Source organism: Ovis aries, chromosome 2 (genome assembly GCF_016772045.2).
Source record: "Ovis aries strain OAR_USU_Benz2616 breed Rambouillet chromosome 2, ARS-UI_Ramb_v3.0, whole genome shotgun sequence".
NCBI lineage: Eukaryota > Metazoa > Chordata > Mammalia > Artiodactyla > Bovidae > Ovis > Ovis aries.
In genome coordinates this window covers 56,557,225-56,581,193 of record NC_056055.1, presented here as the reverse complement: position 1 = coordinate 56,581,193, position 23,969 = coordinate 56,557,225, and positions in this window count along the sequence as shown.

Sequence of the window (23,969 nt, the reverse complement as noted above, 5' to 3'; positions counted from 1 at the left end):
GCTGTAATCTCAGACTGAATCTTTGTAACTCTTTAAAATCATTAAAACCATGGCTCATGAAAGACCTGATAAACTGATAGAACAGCCAAGATCCTGGGAGACCACGCCAATGTCAGTGACAGAAGTCTAAGCTGTAGATATGGAAGGATCCCTCAGTCCACTGAGACGCTGAAAGGCCTGCCACTGAGAATCAATTAAAACATGCATTTGGGAGGATTATTTCTGGACATTTAAGGACTTCAGATTTTTAACCCAGCATAACAAGGAAACTTGATTAAAAAAAAAAAGTGAGGTCTTCAACTTTGTTTTTCTTTCTAAAGATTGCTTTGGTTATTGAGGTTCTTTTTGGTTACATATATATGTTAGACTAATTTCTTCTATTTCTGAAAAATAGGGGATTTTGATAGGTATTGCAATAAAATGTAGATAGCTTTGTGTAATATGGACATTTTAACATATTAAGTCTTCCAGTTCGTAAACATGGGATATCATTCCATTTATGTCTTCCTTAATTTCTTTCAAAAACATTTTTTAGTTTTCAGTGTGCAAGTCTTTCATGTCTTTAGTTAAGTTTATTCATATTTTATTATTTTTGATACTATTATAAATGAAATTGTTCTCCTGATTTCTTCTTTAGATTGTTAATTGTTAGTGAACAGAAGTGCAAGTAATGTGTGTATGCTGATTTTGTATTCTGCCAACACACTGCCAAGTTTATTAGTTCTAATAGATTTTGTTGTGAAATCTTTACCATTTTCTGCATCTTTGTTCAGTATGTTCACTTTCCGCCTACGGGTATCCTTAATTCTAGGTGACATTTTCACTTCCATCTTAGGTTTTCATGTTTTTATAAAATTGTTTTACCATTAACTTTTAAATTTTTATAATTGCGTTTACCTTATGGCTGTACTGGATCTTCATTGCTGTGCGAGCGTTCCTTTAGTTGTGGCAGGCAGAGCTTACTCTCTACGTGCAATGCGTGGGCTTCTCGCTGCAGTGGTTTTTCTCCTTGTGGAGCATGAGCTTGAGGGTGTGTGGACTGCAGTCATTGTGGTGTGTGGGCTCAGTAGTTGTGGTTCCCAGTCTCTAGAGCACAGGCTCAGTAGTTGTGGCTCAGGGGCTTAGTTGCTTCATGGCATGTGGGATCTTCCCAGACAGGAATCTAACCCAGGTCCCCTACACTGGCAGGCAGATTCTTTACCGCTGAGCCACGAGAGAAGCCCCTTAGTCTTTTATCTTAATTCTCAGTATATTCAGGCTTCGTTGGGTATATCTCTTGCTCCTCTTCCCTGTACCCGACCATGCCTAGAATAGGAGGTGCCTCTACGAACCTGTGTTGACTTATTTTAAATGACATAAGTGCGTGAATATGTTCATTTCCCTCTGGAAAAGGGGGTTACATTCCATAAGATTCGAACATCAAGTCTTTAAACTTCACTAAACCCATAGATTAATAAATAGTTGCATAATTATCCTCCTCTATACCACTCTAAAATAATCATATCAAAGTATGGTTATTAATTGTCTTAATTGCAAAGAAATAATAGCAAAGAGAAAGAAATTGCTTCTCAAAAGAAATTCTTCCACCAAAGTAAAAACTAAAGGTCAAAAAGTCAAATTAATATGGGATTTGTGACTATTCTAAGTGATAAAGAACTCAGACAAGAAATATTGCAGTGCTGATTGCTATTATCATCTTTTCACTTTCCATTACAATTGTTTATATTATTCTCATGAGGTTTTACTTAAGTTATCAAGATTTTTATAATAGTCAAATTAAAAAAACAAAAATCAAAATATCTTGAAATGCCAATACAAAGAAAATGAGTCAGACCATGAAAAATGTTTTAGACAAGTTGACAACGTATATTCTTTGCTAATTTCTTTTTGAGACAAGTTCCATCTTATTCACACCCACATGTACAACACACTGAATAAAATACAACCAATCACCCTATGGTGATGAAAAACAAAAGACAGTATGGTTCTAGAAATTTCTTCTCTTTATTCCTAGTATCTTGTTGTATCTGGCAAAATAAGCAGGTTGAAATGTTCTCTAAATTTTTTGTGTTTCATTTAATAATAATTTGCTTATTTATCTTAATGTAAATATTAAAAATATTTACACTATTCAATGTTCAAAGACAGGAGGAGTGGCGGTGAGGAGATACCTGTCGTCCAAGGTAAGGAGCAGCAGCTGTGCTTTGCTGGAGCAGCTGTGAAGAGATACCCCACATCCAAGGTAAGAGAAACCCAAGTAAGATGGTAGGTGTTGCAAGAGGGCATCAGAGGGCAGACACACTGAAACCATACTCACAGAAAACTAGTCAGTCTGATCACACTAGGACCACAGCCTTGATTAACTCAATGAAAATAAGCCATGCCCATGGGGCAACCCAAGACGGGCAGGTCATGGTGGAGAGGTCTGACAGAATGTGGTCCACTGGAGAAGGAACTTCAGTATTCTTACCTTGAAAAGCCCCATGAACAGTGTGAAAAGGCAAAATGATAGGATACTGAAAGAGGAACTCCCCAGGTCATTAGGTGCCCAATATGCTACTGGAGATCAGTAGAGAAATAACTCTGGAAAGAATGAAGGGATGGAGCCAAAGCAAAAACAATACCCAGCTGTGGATGTGACTGGTGAGAGAAGCAAGGTCCGATGCTGTAAAGAGCAATATTGCATAGGAACCTGGAATGTCAGGTCCATGAATCAAGGAAAATTGGAAGTGGTCAAACAAGAGATGGCAAGAGTGAACCTCTACATTCTAGGAATCAGCGAACTAAAATGGACTGGAATGGGTGAATTTAACTCAGATGACCATTATATCTACTACTGCAGGCAGGAATCCCTCAGAAGAAATGGAGTAGCTATCATGGTCAACAAAAGAGTCTGAAATTGCAGTACTTGGATGTAATCTCAAAAATGACAGAATGATCTCTGTTCATTTCCAAGGCAAACCATTCAATATCACAGTAATCCAAGTCTATACCCCCACCAGGAACGCTGAAGAAACTGAAGTTGAATGGTTCTATGAAGACCTACAGGACCTTTTAGAACTAACACCCAAAAAAGATATCCTTTTCATTATAGGGGACTGGAATGCAAAAGTAGGAAGCCAAGAAACACCTGGAGTAACAGGCAAATTTGGCCTTGGAATACGGAATAAAGCAGGGCAAAGGCTAACAGAGTGGTGCCAAGAAAATGCACTGGTCATAGCAAACAGCCTCTTCCAACAAAATAAGAAAAGACTCTACACATGGACATCACCAGATGGTCAACACCGAAATCAGATTAATTATATTCTTTGCAGCCAAAGATAGTAAAGCTCTATACAGTCAACAAAAACAAGACCAGGAGCTGACTGTGGCTCAGATCATGAACTCCTTATTGCCAAATTCAGACTTAAATCGAAGAAAGTGGGGAAAATCATTAGACCATTCAGGTATGACCTAAATCAAATCCATTATGATTTTACAGTGGAAGTGAGAAATAGATTTAAGGGCCTAGATCTGATAGATGAGTGCCTCAGGAACTATGGACTGAGGTTCATGACATTGTACAGGAGACAGGGATCAAGACCATCCCCATGGAAAAGAAATGCAAAAAAGCAAAATGGCTGCCTGGGGAGGCCTTACAAATAGCTATGAAAAGAAGAGAGGGGAAAAGCAAAGGAGAAAAGGAAAGATATAAGCATCTGAATGCAGAGTTCCAAAGAATAGCAAGAAGAGATAAGAAAGCCTTCCTCAGTGATCAATGCAAAGAAATAGAGGAAAAGAACAGAATGGGAAAGACTAGAGATCTCTTCAGGAAAATTAGAGATACCAAGGGAACATTTCACACAAAGATGGGCTCGATAAAGGGCAGAAATGGTCTGGAACTAACAGAAGCAGAAGATATTAAGAAGAGATGGCAGGAATACACAGAAGAACTGTACAAGAAAGATCTTCACGACCCAGATAATCATGATGGTGTGATCACTAATCTAGAGCCAGACATCCTAGAATGTGAAGTCAAGTGGGCCTTAGGAAGTATCACTATGAACAAAGCTAGTGGAGGTGATGGAATTCCAGTTGAGCTGTTTCAAATCCTGAAAGATGATGCTGTGAAAGTGCTGAACTCAATATGCCAGCAAATTTGGAAAACTTTTCCACAGGACTGGAAAAGGTCAGTTTTCATTCCAATCCCAAAGAAAGGCAGTGCCAAAGAATGGTCAAAATACTGCTCAATTGCACTCATCTCACATGCTAGGAAAGTAATGCTCAAAATTCTCGAAGCCAGGCTTCAGCAATACATGAACCATGAACTTTCAGACATTCAAGCTGGTTTTAGAAAAGGCAGAGGAACCAGAGATCAAATTGCCAACATCTGCTGGATCATGGAAAAAGCAAGAGAGTTCCAGAAAAACATCTATTTCTTCTTTATTGACTATGCCAACGCCTTTGACTGTGTGGATCACAATAAACTGTGGAAAATTCTGAAAGAGATGGGAATACCAGACCACATGACCTGCCTCTTGAGAAACTTATATGCAGGTCAGGAAACAACAGTTAGAACTGGACATGGAACAACAGACTGGTTCCAAATAGGAAAAGGAGTGCGTCATGGCTGTATATTGTCACCCTGCTTATTTAACTTCTATGCAGAGTACATCATGAGAAACGCTGGACTGGAAGAAACACAAGCTGGAATCAAGATTGCTGGGAAAAATATCAATAACCTCAGATATGCAGATGATACAACCCTTATGGAAGAAAATGAAGAGGAACTAAAAAGCCTCTTAATGAAAGTGAAAGTGGAGAGTGAAAAAGCTAAAAGCTCAGCATTTAGAAAATGAAGATCATGGCATCTGGTCCCATCAGTTCATGGGAAATAGATGGGGAAACAGTTTCAGACTTTATTTTTCTGGGCTCCAAAATCACTGCAGATGGTGACTACAGCCATGAAATTAAACGATGCTTACTCCTTGGAAGAAAAGTTATGACCAACCTAGATAGCATACTGAAAAGCAGAGACATTACTTTGCCAACAAAGGTCCGTCTAGTCAAGGCTATGGTTTTTCCAGTAGTCATGTATGGATGTGAGAATTGGAGTGTGAAGAAGGCTGAGCACCAAAGAATTGATGCTTTTGAACTGTGGTGTTGGAGAAGACTCTTGAGAGTCCCTTGGACTGCAAGGAGATCCAACCAGTCCATTCTGAAGATCAGCTCTGGGATTTCTTTGGAAGGAATGATGCTAAAGCTGAAACTCCAGTACTTTGGCCACTTCATGCAAAGTGTTGACTCATTGGAAAAGACTTTGGTGCTGGGAGGGATTGGCGGCAGGAGGAGAAGGGGACGACAGAGGATAAGATGGTTGGATGGCATCACTGACTCGGTGGACATGAGTCTGAGTGAACTCCTGGAATTGGTGATGGACAGGGAGGCCTGGCGTGCTGCGATTCATGGGGTCACCAAGATTTGGACACAACTGAGCGACTGTACTAAACTGAACTGAACTGAAATCTTAAAAAAAAAAAAACTTGAAATGTTTTAACAGTTGTCGTAAGAATTTTCCCACCTATTTTTTCTAATGTTCCCTTCGCCTCCTATAATGATCGTTTAGTATAGCCTGCGTATACCACTCACATACTCCCCAGACTCTACAGACCAATATGTGTACAAAAATAGCTTCCTGGGATGGATTAGAATGCATTAGGTTGAATTGGGAAGGCTGAAGAATCCATAATTTTTCATCTCAACATTTCAAAAGTACCTTTGGAAATTTTGCACTCAAGGTTTAGTGCAAATTCCAGCAACTTACCAAATGCATTTCAGGTATACCTAAGTATGTCCAGTAAAATGGTGAGGCTCTATTACTGGGAGACTATTTAAATGAGCAAGTGAAAAGAAATCATCAAAAGGATACATTATAACCAAAAGGCAGCTATCATGGGTCAATCAAGCAATCCCAGAAACATATCCACACATATAGGACAATTAACTTACAGAAGAGGTGCAAAGCCCGTTTAGAAGAGAAAGAATAATCTTCTTGACAAATGGCACTGGAAACATGTAGTACATGGGTAATATCCATAGATATCCGTATGAGAGACCATGGGTTTTGATCCCTACCTCACACCATATAAAGAATTAACTAAAAATAGATCAAAACATAAATCTGTTAAACTTGGACAAAATCTGTTTGACCTTGGTTAAGCCAAGATTTCCTAGAGATGACACCAAAAATAAGATCCATAAAAGAAAAGAAACTGATAAATTAAGTTTCATCTTTGAAGAAAAGCTACAGATTGGAAGAAAACATTTTCAGATTATAAATTTGAAAAAACTTGTATCTGTAACACAAATAGAACTCAAAACTCAGTAATTAGAAAATTTAAGAAAAAATGAGCAAAAATATTTAAAAAGAGATCCTTCCAAGATGTATGGATGCCAAATAAGCACATGAAGTTGCTCAATGCAATCAATTACTAGCTAAAAGGAAAGACCCACAGGAGATACCACTGCACACCTGTTGAACTAGAGTCCAACCACACTAAGTGCTGGTGAGGCAGTGTAAACATTGGGAGTTTATACACTGCTTGTTGTTGCTGTTGTTCAGTCACTAAGTCGTGTTCAACTCTGTAAACCCATGGACTGTAGCACTCTGTCCTCCACTATCTCCTGAAGTTTGCTCAAATTCATATCTGTTGAGTCAGTGATGCTTTCTAACCATCTCATTCTCTGCCTCCTTCTCCTTTTTCCCTTAGTCTTTCCCAGCGTCAGAGTCTTTTCCAGTGAGTTAGCTCTTTGCATCAGGTGGCTAAAGTATTGGAGCTTTAGCTTCAGCATCAATCTGTCCAGTGAATATTCAGAATTGATTTCCTTTAGGGTTGACTCGTTTGATCTCGTTGCTGACCAGGGGACTCTCAAGAGTCTTCTCCAGTACCACAATATGAAATCAATCAATTCTTTAGTGCTCAATCTTCTTTATGGTCCAACTCTCACATTCGTACATGACTACTAGGAAAATCATAGGTTTGACTATATGGACCTTTGTCAGCAAAATGATGTCTCTGCTTTTTAATATGCTGTCTAGATTTGTCATAACTTTCCTTCCAAAGAATGAGCATCTTCTAATTTCATAATTGCAGTCACCATCCACAGGGATTTTGGAGCCCAGAAAAATAAAATCTGTTATTCTTTCTATTTTTTCCCCTTCTATTAGCTGTGAAATGATGAGACCGGATGCCATGACCTTAGGTTTTTTTTTTTTTTATGTTAAGTTTCAAGCCAGCTTTTTCACTCTCTTCTTTCACCCTCATCAAGAGGCTTTTTAGTTCTTCTTCACTTTCTAACTTTAGAATGATATCATCTGCAACCATCCGAGATGGTTGATATTTCTCTTGGCAGTCTTGATTCCAGCTTGCAATTCATCCAGCCTGGCAGGAGAGTGGTACAGTTATTTCAGAAATCAGTTTGTGTATTTCTTTGAAAGTTAAGGATGGTAAGAGCTTACCATATGATCCAGCCTTTTTATAACTAGATGTTTAAGATTCAAGAAAAATAAAAGCATTTGTTCATACAAAGACTTGTACATGTATCTTCATAGCACCTTTATTTTTAATACAATTGTAACAACATCAAGCATCCTTCAACAGGTTAATGAATAAACATACTATTGTATACTCATACAATGAAACACCACTCAGCAAAATGTTATTATATTCCCATTATTATATCCACAAACATATGGATTACTTTCAAAATAATTACACTGAGTATAAGAAGCCAGGCAGAAGAGTGGATACTGTATGAATCCATTTATATAAAATTTTAGAAAATGGAAACACCTCTATAACGATAGAAAGCTTATCAGTGGTCATCTGGGGATGTGGAGGGATGGAATGTGGAAAGAAAATAGGGGCATTATGAATGAGGTATGGAGACACTTTTGCAAGTGATGGAAGTGTTCCTTTTTTTGACTGTGTTGGCAGTTTCATGGGTATATATATATATATATTTCAGAACTTAGTCAAATTATGTTCTTTAAGTATGTGCAGTTTATCATGTTAATTTTATTTTAATAGAACCCTTAATAGAAGGCAAGAACAGAAGTTTGTCTTAACAAAAATGTACAAAAGAACAGAAAAGTTAAGTCCATTATGATCTGTCCGTTGAATATTTCTATAGTTTATCTCCCTCAAAACATACATCCCAGTTCTTGAAAGAGACAGGACTCTTGCTGCTACTGCTACTGCTAAGTCGCTTCAGTCGTGTCCGACTCTATGCGACCCCATAGATGGCAGCCCACCAGGCCCCGCCGTCCCCGGGATTCTCCAGGCAAGAACACTGGAGTAGGTTGCCATTTCTTTCTCCAATGCATGAAAGTGAAAAGTGAAAGTGAAGTCGCTCAGTCATGTCCGGCTCTTCACGACCCCATGGACTACAGCCTTCCAGGCTTCTCCATCCATGGGATTTTCCAGACAAGAGTGCTGGAGTGGGGTGCCATTAATAAAAAGTAATAAAACCATATTCATTGAATTTCAGCAATAGTTTTTGATATCTCTCTAGCAACATATTAGAGAAAATGAGAAAATAAAATTTACCCCACATGTACTCAGAACATCTGTGGCTTCACTGAGGATGCTTGAGGATCATAGCCTCACTATTACCCATCAGAGGCTGTAGTACATGTCTTTGGTTGCCATGACACCCAATGGCAACAGTGGTATCTGGTGATAAGTGGTTTGCATATGGCTGCTGTGACTCTGGTGAGATGCCTTCTCAATGTTTTGTGCACAGAAGGACTGTGAAAGGGTAGCAAGAACAAAAGTGGAATAAAATTGGATGTTCTCTATATAAGTTCAGAGATCTTGGTATCACTATGAAGAACATGGCTTATATATAGAAATCATCTCTTTTTCCAAAGATAAATGTAGTTCTAATGACAGTAACATCTCTAAGTGAGCCCTAAATCGTTTTACCAAATTTCTTGGGCTTAGGAAACCTCTCTGGATTGATTAAAGAATCACTAACCACTAGCAGAAGGCCATCATGTGTATAAGATGATCTCACATCCCAAGGGAGAGTCTCTTAATTTGTTATATTTAATTGATATTTCCAGAGATTCCAAACAGAGAGATACATAAAAGTGCCCTCATTCTCAAATAATTAGGAGATTAGGAAACTGTACTGGTAATCCTAAACCTCGTATTTGAAATGCTTCCAGATTTAAGCCTTTTGAAGTGCTGTGTTTTCTCAACTGCTTTTTTTTTTTTTAATTTTACTATTTAATGTTCTTTGAATCACACAACTCTCCTACAGGGGATGAATATGCCAGAACAGATAAGGACATGTATTTTCAAAAGGCTTTCTACTTCAAGTTTAATAGTATCCCAAAGTTTATATAACAGAGTCCCAAGCTGTTGCAAGGGTTTGACAAGCATGTTTTTCAGCAGTTCTGGGATTTATAGTAGGTGGCTTTTAGTGTAGTGCAGATAAAGCAAAGAAAATTTACTGAGTTCCTAAATAACCAGTGATGCAAGTTCTTATTAATATTCTTAGTGTTGGTAAATACTCTTTCTTGCTGTTCTGCCTTAGATTTCTTTGTTTTCTTCTTCAGGGACTTCTTGGCTATTTTAAAGATGTATCAAGCTTGTTTTTCATTATTCAAATTTGTATTGTCTCTTGCCCCTTTTTTTGTCTCCTCTATATGGCTTGATTCACTTTGCCATATTTAAGGTTTATTCATTTGGTAACATCAGGCTGCATCTTAAGGGCATGTAGATAAAAACAAAGATAATTGTTTGTGCAGTAAGCTTGAACTGTTTGCACACGTGTTCACAACCATTTTATATATTTTTATTGGTCACTTTTTTTAAAGATTTGCTAACATGGTTGAACTTTTATTGTAGAATCCCCTGGCTACCTAAATCATTCAGCTGACAATCCTGATTCTCAGGTGGAAAGAAGGGGCTGACTTCCCTCTCTGCCTGCCACCACCCCCACCCCCTGCCCCGCCCACACCACCAGGACTCAACTTTACTGCATAAAGCCAGTGTTGAGCAAACACCTAGAAATTTACAGAGTCTACCAGCAGGGAGAGTTATGACCCAAAAAAGCCCCCCTTCCTCATGACTGACATCAAGTATCCTGACCCTCCACATTTTATTATTCCTCATTCATGTGCTTACTATTAAGTGATTTTCCTGTGTATGGACCCCAAATCTTCTAGAGCTCTTCTTCCATAAAATTGTCATCTATTTGCAGTGCTCCTGTCTCATAGAAAGTAATATTTTAGATGGGAACAGCCAAAGAAATAGTTCACATAAACTCTGAAGCTAAGGCTATAAAACACAGGTAGGCAGGATACTTCTTTAGGGATTTTATTTTTAAACAGTTTCAAGTCATATCTGGCCTTTACTTCCCCAAATATGAATTATTTTTCAAGCAAATGTCAAATTCTATGACTTTTTACAGATTCCATTTTGTAATTATCTAGTGTCAGACTTTATTTTTGGGGGCTCCAAAATCACTGCAGATGGTGATTGCAGCCATGAAATTAAAAGACGCTTACTCCTTGGAAGAAAAGTTATGACCAACCTAGATAGTATATTCAAAAGCAGAGACATTACTTTGCTGACTAAGGTCCATCTAATCAAGGCTATGGTTTTTCCAGTGGTCATGTATGAATGTGAGAGTTGGTCTGTGAAGAAGGCTGAGCACTGAAGAATTGATGCTTTTGAACTGTGGTGTTGCAGAAGACTCTTGAGGGTCCCTTGGACTGCAAGGAGATCCAACCAGTCCATTCTAAAGGAGATCTGCCCTGGGTGTTCTTTGGAAGGAATGATGCTAAAGCTGAAACTCCAGTACTTTGGCCACCTCATGTGAAGAGTTGACTCATTGGAAAAGACTTTGATGCTGGGAGGGATTGGGGGCAGGAGAAGGGGACAACAGAGGATGAGATGGCTGGATGGCATCACTGACTCTACGGACGTGAGTCTGAGTGAATTCTGGGAGTTGGTGATGGACAGGGAGGCCTGGCGTGCTGCGATTCATGGGGTCGCAAAGAGTTGGACATGACTGAGCGACTGAACTGAACTGACACTTCACTTCCTGAACTGACACATTTTACTGAACCCCAGAGCTCTTTGGTTTCTGATAAGCTCTAGGTAACAATAGCTACCTTGTAACAATAGCTACTTTCAAACTCTTCTTAGCAGGAGAGTTCTGGGGATGTTTTGTTCTTGGTTTCTGTTTTGATTATTAGTGTTGTTACTTTATGTCTCACCAGTTCCTGGGGAGGGGTCTAGACTAGTACTTAGAAAGCCTGACTCTTTGTCTCCTTAGTTGGGTGAATCAGTTAATATCACTGGAATTTAGTTTCCTCATCTGCAAAATGGGAATCAGAATACCAGGCCTGTCTACTGTACAGGATTTTTTTGAAGGTCAAGGGAAACTGTGTACTTACTGATGTTTTGAAGATGATTGTGTGTGGCAGCAACACACAATATCATTATTACTATTGTATTGTTCTTACTCCTGTTTCTACCATACTGCTAATAATAACACAGTGAGATATTATCCATAAAACATGCTCATCATTTTCAATGGGTTTGTCATGCTTTGTACAAGATGATATTACATTTTATATATCTTATATTTTGTTGAGGAACCAGTTTTCACTTGAATTTTTATTTATTAATACTGGTAAATAACTGCTGGGCTTCCCTGACAGTTCAGCAGGTAAAGAATTTGCCTGCAGTACGGGAGACATAGGAGACATGGGTTTGATCCCTGGGGTCAGGAAGATCTCCTAGAGAAGGTGATAGCAACCCACTCCAGTATTCTTGCCTGGGAAATTGCATGGACAGAGGAGTCTAGTGGGCTATAGTCCTTGGGGTCACAAAGAGTTGGAGACAACTAAGCACAACAGTAACAAAAAATAAATAACTATAAAGCCTGATTAGATAACAAAAGGGAAAATTGTATTTAAATTCAAGGAGCAAAGAGAATCCAGAGAACAAAAGCATATAACGTGCTCAAACCTGCTAGAAGAAATATATATTTTTATTGTGAGTTTATATCAAACTGGTTCCGTACGAGACAAAGTCATTGGATATGCTTATTATGATTTCAACACTCAAAGAATCCACTCAGCTTCTTTTAATCAGACGAAGAGAAGGTACACACCAGGCACAAACCTTTGTGAGGTTCTGTCTGTTTTATCGTTGCATTGCCCAAACCCCATGTATACTCCAAATCTTCATAACACAGTTTGTTAGAAGTAAATTGTTTCTGGCAATTCTGTGCCTGAAATTTCTGAGCAGCTTGACACTCCAGTTTATCGCTGGAGGACATTATTAGTCATTCTGTTATTTTTTAAAATGCAGAGGTAATATGTGTGTCTATGTAGTATGCATGCTGAGTAATAACCAAGAGAATGGGATATTTTTACGGGCTAGTGATGGGCACGCTCTGCTTGTACATAGTTCCACATCTGCCCCACCTGTTGACTTCTTGCTGACTTGCCTCCTCAGCATCATGTGTGTGGCCTAACATGCGAAACTTTGCTCCCACATTTACTACGTGTTTCCCCAGCTACAGATTGTAAAAGAGAGTACCAAGCCTCAGTGGATGGGTTTTTATCCAGACAGGCACAAAGCTGATGATCGAATAAGTCTGCAACACTGATCTCAAGTAGGACAGGTTAGCTAAGGAGCAGATAGTGGCAAGAGGTAAGTAGCTCAAGATAACTGAGACCACAAAGAGGCTTGATAGAAGCCACTGTTTAGCTGTGTCAAGGAATGGAGACCTTCCCTTAAGAATCAATTAGTGGTTTGTCCCTCTGAGGGCCTGCAAACGACTCAGAGCTCTGGGCACAACTGTTCACCTGGTCTCTGTGACCAGTGGAGTGTATGCAGCTCCATGGGCCATTTCTTTTGTCATCACTGGGCATTAACATGATCCGAGGAGGATCTGTTGTTTTTCTTGCAGAATATAAAAAAAAAAATTTCATGAGAAATATTTTGCTTTACATAAGTGAAGGAGTATATGCTTACTCGTGACTTGCTTGAGACTCAAGTAATAAGAATATTTGCCATGTGAGAAGCTGGTATCTGCAAACAGCCTCCCCACTTCCACTCCCTCTACCCAAATCTACCACCACCTGGCCAGCCCAGAGTTGCACTGGCACTTTTGTGCAGGAGTGCTTTCATTACCGAATCCCAGACACCCCTTTCAATGATTAAAGAATGCCCTGTTATATTTATTAGAGAGGTGGCTGATATTGCTGCTGATTGTTGAATTTCAGTTTCCTGTGGTTGATTTTCATGCATGAGGAATACCCAGCTCCTGGGCAGGTATCAGGGCTCCATCAATCTCCCCAGGCTGCCTCAACCTCAGGATATGTAAGAGTAGCGGATAAATTGGAAGATCAATGACTTGTCCCTGCTGCCGCATCAGCTGCTATTGAGAAATTAATATGAGGATCACTATAAATAAAAGATAAAAGATGATATGGCTAACAGTGTAAAATATTAAGGCTGGACACAATGTGCCAGAGGAAACTAAACCACAAGAGGAAGAAATTAACCCTGTACACGCCTTCCACCAACTTGCTGCAAATCCAGTCTGAAAACAAGAGGTGGTGCTGGAATGTGAGAAGGATCTCTTCCTAGAGAAAGAGTTAACAAAACAGTGTTCCTTCTCTTCTCTGTGTTGTAGAGTTTTGAGGCTTAGAAGAGATTGCAGAAATTATTTAACCCTACACATCTCATTTTACATGAGGAGACTGAGGATGAGAGTGCTAAGTGGTTTGCTCAAATATTTGCAGCTAGTCAGCGACGGAGCTGCTAATGGACCCCAGTTCCTGTGCTCAGTCTTTTTTATCAAGCTATCTCCTATCACAAAGTCTCTTCGTAAAACTCCCATTTTTGTACTCTCTAGGGCTTCCCTTAGAAGAGCGCTAATTTGTAATCGTGCCAGAAGTAGTAAAAGACAAGTGTGTTTCTTAACATACACTCAAGACCAAAGATCTATGTGCAGCATGACAATAACACTTGACATATCATTTGCAGAGTATCTCTGATTCTGGAGCTTCGCAGAGGGAAATATCCATGTTTCTCCTAGAGAAGAGAAAATGGAACAGATGATCAGACTCAAAAAGATATGTGGAGTCCAGAAAGGAGTTTGGGAAAGAAAAGAAAAATGCCAGTTGAATTAGGATAATGCTGGTTGTCAAGAAAATAAGGCCCTAAGAAGAGCGACCTGTTGAAAAGTCATGGGTTAATTATATTTACATCTATAAGTCTAAATTGAGCTGCTGGCTCTCATGCTCAATTTGTGTGCACTAATCTGCATGGCTCAACTCAAAGTGACTCTGAATCCCCAGGGTTTCCAGTTTTAAACTTTACTCAGCCAGTACTGGCAGCTTCCGGGGTGGCTCAGTGGTAAAGAATCTGCCTGCCGATGCAGGAGATATGGTTCGATCCCTGCATCGGGAAGATCCCCTGGAGGAGGACCTGGCAACCCATTCCAGTATTCTTGTCTGGGAAATCTCAAGGACAGAGGAGCCTGGCAGGCTACAATCCATGAGGTCACAAAGAGCTGGACATGACAGAGCGACTGAGTATGCAGACACACACTGGCAACTTGAGACATGAGAGACGAGGCTGTTGTTATTGCCAGACAGCTGAGTTAGGTATATGCCTCGATTTGCAATTCCTCCTGGCTGCTTCTCAGGACAACTAGATGGGATTTAGATTCCTTAAAATGCATTTATGAATCTATTGGTCTTGACTCTAGGTTATACCCATGAATTCATATGTAGTTGGCAAGGAGCATTTAATTTCTCATCTCCTGTATCATTTAAGCCTCTCTTTAGAGCCTGGCCTTGCTCTCACCTGTTAATAATCAGAAGTCAGCTACATGAAAGAGTCAAGTCAAGCTCCATCTTTTGAAGACAAATGCACTTTAAAAAAATAATGGGATGCAGATTTTATTTAAAGCCATATCACCTACTGGGTGACAAAGTCTGATTCTGTCTTCAGCAGGTTAAAAAAAATCCATGATCTCAAACTCTTGCTTTTCCTTTGAAAAAAAAAAAAAAGCAAACTTCTATCAGAGCTATTTCTTAAGGGCCAAAAGTGTACGTTACAAAAAGAGAGAGAGAAAAAAGATTAGAGATCAATGCAAGCTCTCCCTGAAATACCTGCCTCAGTTGAGAAATGAATATGAAGATCACTATAAATAAAAGATAAAAGATGCTATGCCTTTTTGAGTAAAATATGAGGCCAGTCACAATATGATGTAGCAGGTTTAACCAAATTAACCCCCTGGGATAAACAGGGGCTTGGATTTTGCTGCATTTGAAAAATGAACTGATATTTTAAAAAATAAGCTTATATATGAAAAAAAAGTCATCCAGGGGCTCAAAAAGGAGAATTCAGCTTCTTTCCTTTTAGGTAGTCTCTCTCAGACACCTGCACGAGATTTGGAAAATGCTTTCCCCTGGGCGACAGAAAACAGAGCAATCATTCAGCTTTCTGCAAAGGTGCACCAACTTATCTTATTGGTTGATGTGGTAGCTGGAAGCTGTGTTTAGGGGATGGATTATTTTTTGCATTTCAGTCTACAAGCTTCTCTCAGAAAATATGCTTTCCATTAGGATGTACACAAATCATTTTCTAATATACCATTCATTAGATTAATGTTAGTATTAGAGCTTCGTAGAGCATATATGTGTCTTGGGCATTTTTCCAGAAATGCATTATGTAACACATGGATTTCCAGTTCATAATTGCAAAGGTTTCAAAACTGGAGCTTCAGAGGAGAAGCAGGCTAGCTGCAATGAATTTTTCACTCCCTTGCCCAACTAGTCTTCCTGAACTGTGTGCCTTTTCCAGGAAATGAGATCAAAATAAAAGTGAAATTTGGTTCAGTCAAAGTGATTACTTTGATCTGTTGAGATTTTTCCAGTTTTTCTCTAAGTCTGTTCCATATAGGCTCCTTTTTTTTTTTTTGCATGTTTTGACCTTCTCTATAACCCTAAAAGAATATAGATGGGCTGGGTGACTCACAGCACTTTTGGAGTTGTGAGCTGAATTATTTAGCATAGGCAATGGGAGAAAGTGGAGGAGTAAGCAGGGAGAAATAATTTTAAATTATATCTTTAGCTGGAGGAAAATTGGCCTACCTACACAAGAGTAAATATGGCATATACAGTGATTCAGATACTCAAAGATGTCTGTTTTAGCAATAAAGACCAGATCTGGACACAGTCCCTGGCAGAGTCAGACATACACCTGCACATTCACTATATCAAAAGAACCACAGAAGTGTGTTGAAAACTGCTTAAGTGAGAGACATAAACACAACTACAGATGAACGGACAGGAATTCAAGGTTTTAAATGCTGGACTGCTGGCAAAGCAGCCAGCAGGGTAAGCTCAAGCCAATTTTCTGTTGTGAGACACTAGGTTCACATTGCAGGCATGCTGGAAGGCTTGTTCTTCCTGCCCAATGTTTTCGGGAGGATATTAAACACCCCTGTTAAATGCCTGCAAGTGACTGCCAGAGTGAACCTTTTGAGAATGATGGCTATGATCTTTAATAGGGTTGTGGCTTTATCAAGAATCTCACTCAGAATTTCCGATGTGATTTTCAGTTCAACTTTTTCTTTTTGGATGATATACACAAATAACTCATTTCAAGAATATATGTAGACATGAAGTTAGAGACCAGCTGGTGTCAATTTGTGTGGTTATCTCCTGACCTAACCTTTTAGCTTCTTTTTGTTCCTTGATTGTAGTTAAGCTTCATCTTGCTTCAGGGCCATTATATTTGCTATTCCCATTTTTTGGAAATACCATTTCCAGAAAAATTCTCTGTAAATGATTCCTTTCTATGGCACTCGCTTCTCAAAGATATTTGGTCCTTGATTGTCCTGCTAGCCTAACTTTATCAGATTACCTTATTTATTTATTTCACATAATAATAAAAAAAATAAATATTATCTCTGGTTTCTATTTGTATTTAGATAAGTTTCTTCCCAAAGAACAAAAGCCCCACAATGATAGAGGTTGTTACCTTTGTTATCCTTTGTTCTGTGTCTTAGAATAGTGTTTGGCGTGTAGTCATCATTTAAGGTCTGTTGGCTGTGAAAAGAATGTGTGAGTAGATGCATGGATTTGGAGTTATTTGAGGTCATTCTTAATGATGGCTAGAGTTGGTGATTAAATTGCACTTGTAGGTTTTAGAGGTGGAAGTGATCTTGTTGCATCTCACAGCTGTGTCAAAACTCTTCTGTAGCATCCCTGACAGGTCATCAACAAGTCTGTGCTTGAGTAACTATACAAAAGACACTCACGAGGGCACACTCCTAGTTGTCTTCAAACAGATCACTGCCTTCCCTGGGAGTTTGCTCCTTGTTATTCAGCTGTAATTAGGGGAGGGCAGGGGAGAAAAAAAAAAAAAACTGATTTACTCAGAATCATCTTTTCTCAGTCTCCTTGTTCTAGTTCCTAGAGGATAGTCCAGACAAAATTTCTCTAAATTACATCCTTTGGGTTTGCATTCATGCTTGTAACAAAATTAGCACACTACTATGGCAAAACTCACCTTGATTGTCTGCCACTTACTACTACAATCCTTGTTAGTATTTAGAAATAATGTGTCTTCATGTTCTACATTATAATTGATGGAGTATAGGAGTATAGAAATAAAAGTAATCTTGAGGTTATATCAGAAGCAACCAGATAGATATTTTCACTTACCCTCTTAATGTAGTCAGTGCCGATGCTGTGAGGGATTGAGCAGTATAGTTACAGCATTATTGCCATTGCTGGGAAAAAAAATGTATTTATGATGAAATATATGGTAACTTTGACAGCTTTACCTGATGGGGAATTTGTCAACTGCATCTTAGAGCGATGAGCATTTCTCAGAAAGTTGGGATACAAAACACCTCTCCCTTTTTTTTTTTTTTTTGGATGTTCACCTTTACAAAAAGCATACTTCATATCCTTGAAATAATGATAGCTTAGTTGACATTCTTTTGGGTCCTAAAGGACTGACATCTGTGCATAATAGTGTCGAGTTACACAGAACCTGGGTATTTGGCTACAAACTGAAAGCTCCATGGAGTCGTTCTTCTCATGTCTGTTCACCAATGTGTATGAGTGAGAGAAAATCAAAGTCCTAGTTTGCCAATCAAGGTGATCCACACTCTTTCACTTTTTGCTCTGACAAACAGGTACAGAGGTATAAAATATCTGAAAACAGCCTCATAGGGTTTGTGAGAAACTTAAGTGGGATGCAGAGAATATGTAAAAAGAAGAAAAACAAAAGAGAGCTACTGGCAAATTTTTTCAAGGACAGCTTATGGAGCAATAATAATAGTAACAATAATAGATTGATTTGAAAAGACTGAACAGCAGCACAGATTTCTAAGCTCTCTACATATATTTAATTCCATGTCACAGCTCTATAAAATGGGTGAGGTTGAAAAACCCCCCGTTTTTCAAAGAAAAATACTCCTAAAAGTCCACCAATAATAAGAGGTGTAGCTGGGGAAAAGATCCAGGCAAATTGATTTCAGAGTCAGTGCTCTTAGCCAGTAGGTTATATGCCATAGGCAATATTTGTACATTTTGAAATCAGTTCACAAATACTATTTTTACCCCTAAAGTACATAGGGAACACCCAGGGAAATTGGCATTATAATTATTTTGATTTCTTTGCCAATGATCAGTTAACTTTTAGCAGTTCAATATCCTGACCCAACTTCTTAAAAATTCAACCTCCAATCAAAAAAAAAAAAAAGGGGGGGGGGGCTAAAGGAAATAAATGTCTTGTATATCTAGTTCAAGAAAACAATTAAAAACTAAGATCCCTGAGGATGTAAATAAGGCAAAACAAAGAAAGAGACAAGAACTCCAAACCCTGTGATTAAGCTTCATGTTTTGAGGTAAAGGGGCACTTTAATGCTTCTTTAGTACCTTGTGCACAGAGGCATGGCTTTACAGAAGCCAATAGGTCTCCCTTTCATCCCTGATGCATGGTATGCTTCTGGCAGGGTCACTTCCTTCTTTGAGTCTCAAAGCTTTTCATCAATAAAATGAGGGAATTGGAGCAAGGTTAGTTCTCACAACCTAGCTCTTACATTCTGTGCACCGGTGAGTCTAGGTAAGTGCCAAATGTCTTTAATTTGAAAAATTATACTTTTTTCTTAATCATTTATCTTCTCCTGATTTTTATGTAATTTCTAATACATAGTAGAAAAATATATATATCAAACTCCAAGTAACTGATACATTAACTTTCCATTCTCATTTCACTGCTAGTTTAGCCAAACGCCTTCTGTAGAATTCTGATGCAGACCATGGAAACACACTGTAAGTGTCCCTAAGACTTCTCCGTAGTTGGTTCACCTGTGATTTCCATTGTCAGAACTATCTTGGACTGTCATCTGCAAATCCATCAAAAGGAAATTAAGTAATAGGAATTCATATCAATGGTACTGAAGAAAGAAATCCTAGAACTTATCTTACTGTGTGAACCTTCATCCATATATAGAATCAACAAGAAAGGTTAAACTTTAAAGGCAACATATTCCCATGAATAGAAGGGAGAAGATAATACAAATAATATACAATGCTAAATTATGTACATGCACATATATTCAGGTGGTCTTGAAGTATATTCCTAGATATTAATTGGATTAAAGTTAGGGACAATAATAGCCTTTTTATCTCATAGAGAACATTATTATTTAGGACACATACAGACATACATATCTGCCCTGCTGACCCCTCACATGTTCAGTTGATTCCAGTCATGTCCCCAATTCATTTCCCCATATGTTTATTATAGAATTAGTGATTTTTGAACAGCTGTTCATCTCTTTAGAAATACCTGTTCCATGGCCCCAAAGTACTTTTTGGCATTGGTAGCATATGAAGGGGAAAGTCAGGAGTTGTATGACAGAAGCGTTAAAGGGTGAACCTTAGATTAAGTAAGATTTTGTGCATAGTTCTTAATCCCAAAATGAGAAGGATAGTAGGGAAGGTCATTGAGTAAAGGACCTCTCAGATGAGTCAGTGTTAGGATAGTTCATTGATTACTGACTGTCCAGTCATTTTAGGTTATAAAGTATTCCTGAGTGATGCCATCATTTTATGAAAGCATCTATGTAAAATAGCTTTATCTTCCTGGAATTAGTTTATATGGCAGTACTCCTTGGAAGAAAAGTTATGACCAACCTAGATAGCATGTTGAAAAGCAGAGGCATTGCTTTGCCAACAAAAGTCCGTCTAGTCAAGGCTATGGTTTTTCCAGTGGTCATGTATGGATGTGAGAGTTGGACTGTGAAGAATGCTGAGCACTGAAGAATTAATGCTTTTGAACTGTGGTGTTGGAGAAGACTCTTGAGAGTCCCTTGGACTGCAAGGAGATCCAACCAGTCCATTCTGAAGGAGATCAGCCCTGGGATTTCTTTGGAAGGACTGATGCTAAAGCTGAAACTCCAGTACTTTGGCCACCTCATGCGAAGAGTTGACTCATTGGAAAAGACTCTGATGCTGGGAGGGATTGGGGGCAGGAGGAGAAGGGGACGACCGAGGATGAGATGGCTGGATGGCATCACCAACTCAATGGACGTGAGTCTGAGTGAACTCCGGGAGATGGTGATGGACAGGGAGGCCTGGCGTGCTGCGATTCATGGTGTCACACAAGTCGGACACGATGGAGCGACTGAACTGAACTGAACTGAACTGAATATACATAGAGAATGGCAATTGTGAATTCATGTCTTCCCAAAACTGAAAACACTCATTAAGGTACAGGTTTACCCAAGACTGCAAGTGATTTATCTATACCATACTAACTGAGACTGTATCTTACCATTTTTATTTGTTAAAGGATATAACAAGGCTACCTTTGAGTAGAGTAATAACAGAGTATTTACAAAGTAATTTCAGGTTTCAGTTTTGTAAACAAAGTTCAGTATTTACCCAGCAAAATCAAATTGGCTCAATTAATGTTACAGGAAATGCCTTGACACCTTTTCATTGCCACTGAAGGAATTTAAAGCACCTTTTGAACAGATTCCCTCCTAGAATTCCATTTGTACACTTATAATAGGACCTGTTATTTTACATGCTAACTCATAAGCCTCAGAATAGATACCCAGTGTTTCTAGTGATCACATGGTTTAGGGTTCTCAGATTTGGGCTCAGACTGGGCTCAGACTTGCCTTTCAAGCATTGCATTCTGGACCTTTGAAATAACTTCCTTGCAACCAGGAAAAATTATCTGAATGTAAAATCCAATTAAATAGATGTGACGGTAGTCAATGAAGCAGACTAGCATAGTGACTAGCACAGTTATGGGTTGGTTACTTTTAACCTCTATGTGCCTCACTTTCTTCATCTGAAACTGAGTTTATTCATCAGTGGTGATAAATAATGGTACCAATCTCATAGAATTATTATAAGAAATGAATGGGTTCACATATTTTCTTAATGTTTGGATTATAGTTAGTAAATTCTGGTAGTTATTTGTAGTCATTAGCATTATCTCAAAACAGTGATAAGGACCTGTTGTTTAGTAGTTCTATTTTTTGGTCATATAGTTTAGACTATTTTATGTTGCTTAAATGTGGGGAGAGACAAAGAAAAACAGTGCTGTTTTCCTGGTCAAGGAACCCAAATCACATAATTCAGAAATGTTTCTAAGTTGTCATCTGCTTTGACTCTGTCATAGCCAGAGAACATGTATTTTCTCAGAAAGTGACAGTCCTTATATTTGTGTAGCATAAAAGAAGAAGATAAATGCTAGATAAGATATATGCCCCTAGGCATAGTCATGCCTTATATAGTGGAACACTGTTCCTGCTGGGTTCAACCGTTGTGATTCAGAGCCTGCTATTGACTATCATCAGGAGCAGGAAAGCATAAGTAAGAACTGTAGGTATTTGCCATTAGGTCCATCTACAGCATTGATACTGTCAATCAGCCTGTGATCATACCCTTCCCGTGGACAGCCTTTTATGCTCTTTTGAGCACACTCAGGTAGAATCTGTCTTCAATGTGGTGTACATCAATTTGTGTGTACAAATTTAAGAGTGGAATTAACAAATACCAACCAAATTTGTGGCTGTACAAACTAGGGAAATAGGTCAATGGATATGAAGAGTCAGGCAAATACTCATTTGCTGTCAACCCAATAAAAATACGTTTTGGTAAGAAAAAGTTGCCGAAGATGAAAGCCCTGAATAAGTGCTGCTGTTGCTGCTGCTGCTGCTAAGTCGCTTCAGTCGTGTCCAACTCTGTGTGACCCCATAGACGGCAGCCCACCAGGCTCCCCCGTCCCTGGGATTCCCCAGGCAAGAACACTGGAGTGGGTTGCCATTTCCTTCTCCAATGCATGAAAGTGAAAAGTGAAAGTAAAGTCGTTCAGTCGTGTCCGACCTCAGCGACCCCATGGACCGCAGCCTACCAGGCTCCTCCGTCCATGGGATTTTCCAGGCAAGAGTACTGGAGTGGGGTGCCATTGCCTTCTCTGTGAATAAGTGCTACTTTAGCCTAATCACAGAGTCAAAACAAATAATACATGCACACACACGTACCCTCTTCATACTGATGCCCCACAGTCTCTTTTGGGTCTTCAAATTGAACAGGTTAGATAGGTTGATAGTTGTCCTTTATGAGCTGGGTCCACCAGATAAGCCTGGTTACTTAACAGAATATCTGTCTTGTTATTTAATAGACATTCCAAACTTCCAATCAAACACACACATGTTCTTCTGTAGACTTTCCGAAACAGAAAAGGACAGCTCCATTCTTCCTGGTATTCAGTTACAAAATGTGGTTCATCTGTGTTTCTTGTTTTTTTTTTTCTTTCTCTCTCCTTTCACATCCCAATACACAAGCAAGATATGTCATCCCTATCTTAGAGACAGAGCCAGAATTTGACAATTTCTCACTGCTTCTACTATTAACTCTCAGGATTAAGATTTCGTTGTCTCTCATCCTGATTGTTATCCTCCTGAAAACTGTCCTTAACATAATGGCCAGAGAACACTTTGAGAATATAAACCAGATGAATTACATGACTTCCATGTCTTCCCCTGTCATCAAAGTTGAAGCTGAAGTTCTTACAATGCTGGAAAGGAGCTGCATGATTACCCTCCATGTTATATACTTGGATTCATTTCTCCGACCTCTTCTCCTTGCTTGCTCTTTTCCAAACACCTTGTACTCTTTAGTCCTTGGTGTTGGGGGGGGGGGTGGAAACAAATACAGTAGCAGACATTTTCACTTGCTGTTCACATTGCCTAAATTGCAGTTCTCTTCAGTATCTACATTACTCGTCCATTCTCTTTTATAGGTCTTTTCTCAAATATCACCTTCTCCATTTTTCTTAGGCTTCCTGTTAGCTCAGTTAGTAAAGAATCTGCCTGCAATGCAGGAGACCCTGGTTCAATTCCTGGGTGGGGAAGATCTGCTGGAGAAGGGGTCGGCTACCCATACCAGTATTCTTGGGTTTCCCTTGTGGTTTAGCTGGTAAAGAATCTGCCTGCAATGCAGGAGACCTGGGTTTGATCCCTGGGTTGAGAAGATCCCCTGGAGAAGGGAAAGGCTACCTGCTCCAGTATTCTGACCTGGAGAATTCCATGGACTGTATAGTACATGGGTTGCACAGTCGGACACAACTGAGCGACTTTCACTACTCACTCATAGTTTTCTTATAATAACCTGCAACCCCACTGATACACCCTACCTCCTTAGAAATCTCTCTTTGCTGTAGAATCTATTGAATGAATGAATATAATGAATTATATCAAATTAAAAAAAACATGAACTGTAAACACTTATTGAGTGATGGGGTCACTAGGATATGAAAAAAGAAGTGTAAGTTCAGGCTTTACCATTTACGATCCATTCTCTCAGGTCTGCTGTGGTATATCCATGTATAAAAAACACACTT